The sequence below is a fragment of the Salvia hispanica genome, chromosome 4 (genome assembly GCF_029641045.1).
Source record: "Salvia hispanica isolate PSC_SH4W2 chromosome 4, Shi_PSC_v1, whole genome shotgun sequence".
Taxonomy (NCBI): domain Eukaryota; kingdom Viridiplantae; phylum Streptophyta; class Magnoliopsida; order Lamiales; family Lamiaceae; genus Salvia; species Salvia hispanica.
Window position 1 is genome coordinate 19,613,743 of NC_142695.1, and position 8,826 is coordinate 19,622,568.

An 8,826-nucleotide genomic window follows, 5' to 3' on the forward strand; every position below is an offset into this window, starting at 1 on the left:
AACTAACAAATAATACTTATAATTCACATATCAATATCGAGAATATCGAATGTCAACAACTCGTATTAAAATGTCAACAACTAACAAGTAACACTTATAATTCACATATCAATACCGAGAATATCGAATGTCAACAACTCGTATTAAAATGTCAACAACTAAGAAATAACACTTACAATTCACATATCAATACCGAGAATATCGAATGTCAACAACTCGTATTAAAATATCAAGAACTAACAAATAACACTTACAATTCACATATCAATACCGAGAATATCGAATGTCAACAACTCGTATTAAAATGTCAACAACTAACAAATAATACTTATAATTCCCATATCAATATCGAGAATATCGAATGTCAACAACTCGTATTAAAATGTCAACAACTAACAAATAATACTTATAATTCACATATCAATAGCGAGAATATCGAATGTGAACAACTCGTATTAAAATGTCAACAACTAACAAATAACACTTATAATTCACAACTAAGGGAATTGTTGTTGACATGGTTTGTACGTGTACTTGACATGGCTTGTACGTGTAGCTGATATATTATATACCGTAGTTGACATGACTTGTATGTGGAGTTGAGACGATATGTACTGTAGTTGACATGACTTATACGTGCAGTTGACACGATATGGCTTGTACGTGTAGTTGACATGGTTGTAAGTGTAGTTGACATGACTTATAATTGTTGTTGACATGGCTTGTACGTGTAGTTGACATGACTTGTATTAAAATAACACTTATAATTCACATTTTAATACTGAGAATATCAAATGTCAACAACTCGTATTAAAATATCAACAACTTATAAAATTCATACAGATAAACTTCTAAACCATGTACATGCCAAAAAAAATGACACGAAATCAAACATTTAAAACTTGAAGAAACACAAAAAAGAAAAGAAAAAATAAAGTAAGAAAGAAAGAAAGAAATGCATTTGTTTTATTGCAACAGACATAGCAACTGCATTATAACCCTCAATGAAACATTAATAACAGAGTGAAAAAGTTAATTCAAACGATAATTGAAGTGCAACTGTGAAGAAACCAATCCGTTTCCAACTCAATTCAAATGAAACAGCTACTCGATGGATTATTCATGAGAAAACTCCAAAACATATTCCAAAAACATCAACTCGCACCTTCAAACTAACACAATTAACAATTACTTGTTTAGCATAATGAAACAGCTACTCGAAATCGAAAGCATAAGGAGGAACAACAAACCTGAGCCATAGGTTGAGCCGGAACGACGAGTGTGCCGACAGCATCAACGAGTAGAGCATTATGCGTCAATCCACCGTACAAAATTCCTCCTATATTCCTCGTAGTCTTTAATAACAACTTGTATATCAAATGTTAACAGTTTGTCAACAACTTGTATATAGTGTCAACAACTCAAAAACAATTCTCCCTCATAGATTTTAAGCTGAGTCTTATGAAGAGAAGAACCAGTTCATAAATTAACTAATGGCCCTACAAGAACAGCATCATCAGCTGACTCCTATTTCTCAGTTTCTGGTCTAGAAAATAGAGTTAAGATAAGTTACTCCACAGATAAAGTAACTAATCCATGCTATCAATAGTCTCCTAGCAAGTTTATCATAAAATTAGAGTGGTATCACTTGGCTTCCAAAAAATTTCTCAAAGTGCTGATTATTTTCATATTAGTATACACCAGAACTAATCAACAAAATATAAGAAGCAGATATACATATACATCACTTTTGAAAACTCGAAAATTATAAGAATTGACCTTATTGCGATATACAAATTTGAGAGATGAGGATTGAGCTTTTGTCGTTTAGAGACTCTCAAATGGAATTCTAAATCCAGTGAGCAACCATCATGCAACTCATGTTCAGTGATCCAAGCAGAGCAATGAAAATAAATAAAATATGGAAGTAAAATTTAAACAAGCATATTTCCAATTCATATCCAGACTATCATTATCTACCAAAAGAATCTTACACCCGCAAACAAACTTTCTGGAAACGACAAAATCAGTGAATATAATTCATGAGTTGAACATGCCACTTCAATCCAAAACGAGAAGACCATCATCTGTAGTATTTTTTGCGGCTCTGCACATCATCAGTAGTATTTTTTTAAGCTTGATTCAAGCTACTGTAAATTTGTGAAAAATCATCAAGTAATCAACACTAATTCGACATCTAATGCCAGATTCATACACGAGCTTAAATCACTGAGCAGAAATCAACCTCTTCTTGTGCATATACACATTCACTAGTCACTAATTTTGTTCTGAGAAATCTGAGGCGATTCATTAATGGCAGAATTCTCAATTTGACTGCTAGAAAACGAGCAGTTGAAATCCAGTACATTCGCCGGCGTCAACAGCCCCGACGCCGCCGCCATCACATCGTAACAATGCAGCAATTCCTCCTGCCACCAAAATAAAAATGGGTAACTGCTTTTAAAGTCACCAACTTTCCATGAATTCCGGTTTTTCCCACAAACTTTAAAAAGTTCGTGTAATGTCACGAACTTTATTGTCGGTTGCCATTTTCCCATGTCAGGTTTTCCGGTGTGATTCAAACTGTTCGTTTCCTATTAAGACAATGTCCAAATTCTTTTTTTCTTATTATCGTTATCTTCTTTTTTGAAATAGCTTTGCGTGGGTACCTTGTACGCCTCAATCGAAACTCGGATGAAGAAGTTATGGCCATTTGATGAAGGCTGCGACCTTTGTGCGACCTTGTACCATCATAATGGCCATAACTTCTTCATCCGAGTTCCGATTGAGGCGTACAAGGTACCCACGCGAAGCTATTTCAAAGACGAAGATAGCGATAGTAAGAAAAAATAATTTGGACATTGTCTTAACAGAAAACGAACAGTTTGAATCAGACCAGAAAACTTGACATGGGAAAATGGCAACCGACAATAAAGTTCGTGACATTACATGAACTTTTTAAAGTTCGTGGGAAAAACCGGAATTCATGGAAAGTTGGTGACTTTAAAAGCAGTTACCCCAAATAAAAATAAAAATAAATTAATCAACAGCATTGTGAAATTAACCAATTTTGACTGATTAATTTCAATTTTTGGACCTTAATCACATAGCTGCAGCTGCAGCTAGCATCTCTGGACGGTTGAAACTACACCGGGAAAAACTCGTGAGACGCGACGAGCAGAGCCGACGCCGAGACTACCGACGGCTTGAACTCGAGTAATTTGATATCTAATTTAAAAAAACAATTAAAAAATCAATAAAAATTGTGTAAACTGATAACTGATTGATCGATCAATTGATTGATGAGAACCGTTTTGCGATTTGAAGATGATCTGAGCTCCTCTGTTCTTCAAAGCCTGAATCGATCTCTCGTCGTCGCCGGAATTGAAGAGCGAGAGAAAAAATTGAGGAACGAGAAAGGATTGACTGAGCGCATCCGCCATTTCAGAGCTCCGAGGATCAGCATCTCCATTCTCTCGATCGTCGCGGAATTGAAGATCAAACCTCCGTGGTTATCTTGCAATTCATTCCCTCTCTCCTCAATTTCATCGGGAACGACGAATTCCCCAAATTTGGCCCCGGCAGCGGCAGCGCCGCCCTCACCACCGCAATCGACGATCCCGCCTGATTCAGCCGGATTTTCTGCACAAAATCAGCCGATCACTCGCAGACCTCTCACCCGACCTCGATGCCGCGATTATCGCCGCCGTTGCCGCACTTGCCGAGCAGCGACCGCGCCGACTTACCGATGGAGACGATTTCACCACCGCGGCGAAGGCGAGAGATTACTCCGACGAAATTGGATATGGATTTAGAACTCCGCCGCCTTGCGTGAGAGATTGGCAAATAAGCATAAAATTACTATTATGCCCTTTCATATTAAATTAATTTAAAAGTATTTGTTGTGTGGCAAAATCTGGACCACTCATTTATTAAAAATGAGTGGCTGATATTGCATCTCATTTCTCAATTAGCCTAAATAATCTCATTTGATCACATCCCTATATATATATAAGTTTGTGTTAAAATGACAATCCCTCTTAAAGTGACACTGTGACACCACTTATACAACAATATTATAAACGCTACACAGCAATATTCAATACGCTAGACAGCAATCAGCAATCTATAGATTGTTGTATAGCGTGTTAGATATTGCTGGACAAGAAAATTTGTTGTATAAAGAGCAACAAATTGCTGGCCAAGTTTTTCAACTTTTTTTTGCCACGGGGCAGCTTATTATTCGTCCACGTGTAAAATGATTGGCTAGGAATGATGGTATGATGTTATTTTAAGGGGTGGTGGCACCCTAACATGCCTCCATATATATATATATATTCACAATTTACATAAAATAATTGATATCAAATATATATAGATAAAAAACAAATTATATTGTGCTTAAGAATGTTAAACATGAAAAATATATCAAGGGATATATTTATGTAAAAGATCCAGAACACCTTTATATTGCCGGAACCACTACATATATAGCTGCAAATACAAAAAGTCACATATAAATGAAATCTTAGAAACTTCAGATGAGCTTACCATACGCGGCCTACGGGCCTAGCCATCATGTTCGGAAGCGGATCATAGTACATCGATAGGAAGGTTCTATAAAGCAAGAGGTGAACCATTAGATTCCATATGGGGTAGAGCCCAATAAATATGGATGGCAGGCAAGAGCCAAATCCTATATCAGTTCCCCACGACTCTAGTTGACAAATCCTTCAAAAACGTTCACTTCTACTTTTACAAATAGAAATAAATTTTTTTTTCACTTCCCTAATTTAACATCAGAAAATTTATAATAGCATTATTGTTATTTTTTTCCAAAACTTAGCATTTTTTTTGGGTAAATGAATGTAAATTTAAAGATTAAGCTTCCGAGAATATAAAGAAAAAATTCTCATTTTTGTATATGTATCGTGGCTTTAAATGCAACCCATAACAGTTTGCGCCAACATAAAAAACAATTGAGATTTTTCATTCAATTTTTTGATGTGCTAGTATTCCACGTTATCAATTCTTTTTTGCGATTTTTTCCGCTCTTTATTTTTCGATTTCAGTCCCTTGTATGTAGTTATATTTGATAATCAATTAGTATCTCATATATGATTATTTGTTAATAAATATTATTAATATAGTATTAAATTTATGAGCAAGACACTTGTATAAAATGAACATAAACTATAAAACTACTAATAAGATGTCAATACTTTAGAAATGCAAAAGAGTGGTAATTAATAGAAACTTACTCTCATGCAGTTTTTCATGAAAATGTAAAATTTTAAATCAGATAAGAAGATACCAGAAGGGGCAAAAATCGATTAAGAAGCAGAGCTCGAAAATACGGTAAAGAAACTCTCACCGCCTTCTCTTTGAGTTTGTTTTGACCATAAAATTCAAGCCTCCAGCTAAAATTATCCATTGAAAGCCCCTCCTTCATGCACCTCAGATTCTCAAACACCTCTTCTATCAGTATATTTTCCTACCAAAAAATAAAAACCGATTTCAATCGCCAATCACATACCAAACTTGAAAAATTGAAAACAGAGAAGCAAAAAAATTACCTAGGACAAATCTAGAGATAATATCACCAGCAATATATATTAGATGGCATACAATCCATACAGCAAGCCTTGGATTCTACTAAATACCAAAATTTGGATCATAATATAGCTTACTCACTTTTTTACTCATTAATTATCAATCATCGCTCACTATCCTATGGTCAATGTTGAATTCTGAGTGGGATCTAGAGCGTAGGAAGGCGTGAATTAAAAGGACTAAGGGTGTGTTTGGGAGCATGAAATTGGAGGTGTGGAATTGGAATTGGAGGCTCCTATGTTTGGCACTACAAAAATGTTTGGATTTGGAATTGAATTCCAAATCTTCTAATTCTACCATTTGAATTCCATATCAAAAGTAGAAAATTTGAATTCCAAAAAGTCATAAAATTAGATAAATTCACTATATATCCACAACAAACACTTCACACACTCTTCACACACTACACACATTTCACACACTTCACACACTACTCACATTTCACACGCTACACATTTTTCACACACTACACACACTTCACACACTACACACTTTTCACACACTACACATACTACACATATTTCACACACTACACACATTTCACACAATACACATTTTTCACACACTACACACTTTTCATATATTTCACACTCTACACACATTTCACATATTTCACACAGTACACACATTTCACACACTACACACACTTCACACATTTCACACACTACACACATTTCACATACTACATACACTACACATATTTCACACACTACACACATTTCACATATTTTACACAGTACACACATTTCACACAGTACACACAGTACACACATTTCACACACTACACAATTTCACACACTTCACACACTACACATTTCACACACTACACGCATTTCATACATTTCACACACTGTACACATTTCACATACTCCCTCCGTCCCATTAAATATGCAACATTTGCTTTTCGGCATGAGATTTTATGTAGTATTATTTTGTGAGTTAATGGAAAGAGAGTAAAATTAGAGAGAAGAAAAAGTAGAGAGAGTATTGTTACCATTTATAGATACGTTTCATTTTTAATGGGACAAACCAAAAAGGAAAACATTTCATTTCTAATGAGACAGAGGGAGTATTTCATACACTACACACTTTCACATATTTCACACACTACACACACTTCACACACTTCATACACTTCACACATTTCACATATTTTACACACTACTCACATTTCACACAATACATATATTTCACATATTTCACACACTACACACATTTCACATACTACACAATTTAACACACTACACAATTTAACACACTACACACATTTCACACTCTACATACACTACACACATTTCACATTTTTCACACACAACACACACTACACACATTTCACATATTTCACACATTTCACAAACTACACACATTTCACGAACTGAAATTTCAAATTCCATTCTGTATTTTAGTTCTTTGGTTAGTTCAGTTTAAACTTTTTGAAAATTTTAATTTTTTGATACAGTTCGGTTGGGATCGAAAAAAATCTAAAAATAAAAAAAATCCAAAAATTGGATGCTTGAAATATGTGAAATGTTGAAGTGTGAGAAATGTGTGTACTGTGTGAAGTATGTAAAATGTGTGTAGTGTGTGTAGTGGGTGAAGTATGTGAAATGTGTGTAGTGTGTGAAATATGTGAAATGTGTGTAGTGTGTGAAATGTGTGTAGTGTGTGAAATGTGTGAAGTGTGTGTAGTGTGTGAAATGTGTGTAGTGTGTGAAATATGTGAAATGTGTGTAGCGTGTGAAATATGTGAAATGTGTGTAGTGTGTATAGTGTGTGAAATGTGTAGAGTGTGAAATGTGTGAAGTGTGTGTAGTGTGTGAAATATGTGAAATGTGTGTAGTGTGTGAAATGTGTGTAGTGTGTGTATTTTGTATAATGTGAGTGTGAGTGTATTTTGTATATAGTTGTATGCATAAATTCTTCAAATTCAATTCCATATCAATTACTTCATTTTACCAAACATAGGATTTGGAATTGAATTCTAATTCAATTCCACAGAATTTCAATTCCAATTCTGTGCTCCAAACGCAGCCTAAACGTAATTGTGCCCTAATATTGTCAAATAACACCTAACGGCTAGTAATTTCCATTCAATTAAATGGATTGCATTACTTAAGAGCATTAAATTTGATAGTTACTAGAGTGAAGGGAGATGTTTTCCATGATTGTATTACCCTATAAAATGGGGCTCTTGTATCATTCTAAATACACATAAAAAGAAATACAACAAAATATTTCCTACTCTCTACAACTTTGCCACCATGTTGTATCTTCAATACAATGCCTCTCTCGATTACCATCTTTAAGATGGTATCAGAGCAGGTTGCAACGGTGTGTGACTCAGAAAAATCTCATCACCGTCCCTGATATACCTTTCCCGGTCATTTATAAACCTGCAAATAAGAAAATAAGCCATGTCAGAATCTGACTCAGAAGCTACCAACCAACCATTGATGAACTTCCTAGGAGAAATCGCTGCGCAATTGGCAGAATTCCTTAGGCAGATCAACTTTCAACCAAAAGCTCCAGATTAGCCGCCACCACCACCTCCACCCTCAAATCAACCAGAATCACTGGGTGAGGTACACATGCAAAGCAAACTCAACAGAGACAACTACTCCGTCTGGACAACTCTGATGAAACGCGTAATTGGAGAAAAGGGTCTGTCGTCTCACATCAATGGAGTTACAGACCCACCTTCGACCAGTGATACCGGATACGCAAAATGGGAGCAGTGGGATAATTGCTGCTTCAATTGGATAATTAAGAACATTGATGCCAAACTCGTCAATGAAGTTTCACAGTATGCGACGGCTCGAGACCTGTGGGAAGGTCTAGCCATCACATATGGAAGCGGGACTGACCCCTTCCAAGTTTCAGATCTACACCGTCTAGCCTACAACATGAAACATGGAAGCATGGGTCTTGAGAGTCTGTGGAATAAGCTCCAAGACCTCTGGATGACCATCGATGAAAGGGATCCGAATCCAATGGATACCCCATCAACCATCGAGAAGTAGAACAAGATCAACCAGAGGCATAGGTTGTACCAATTCCTATGGGCTCTAGACGATAGATACGATACAATTAAAAGAGAAATCTTGAACAAAGATCCATTACCCACTGTGCGAAGTGCATACGGGTTAGTGAGGCGCGAATCTGCCAACAAACGGGTCCTAAAACCCTCCGGCGATTCGCGTGAAACCGGCATCA

General features: G+C 35.9%; 1 pseudogene; it reads right to left on the reverse strand.

Annotated features, from left to right (window-relative positions):
- Window positions 1–2,270: 2,270 nt before the first annotated feature.
- LOC148927427 (putative cyclin-D6-1) lies at window positions 2,271–7,998 on the reverse strand (annotated as a pseudogene).
- Window positions 7,999–8,826: the final 828 nt, after the last annotated feature.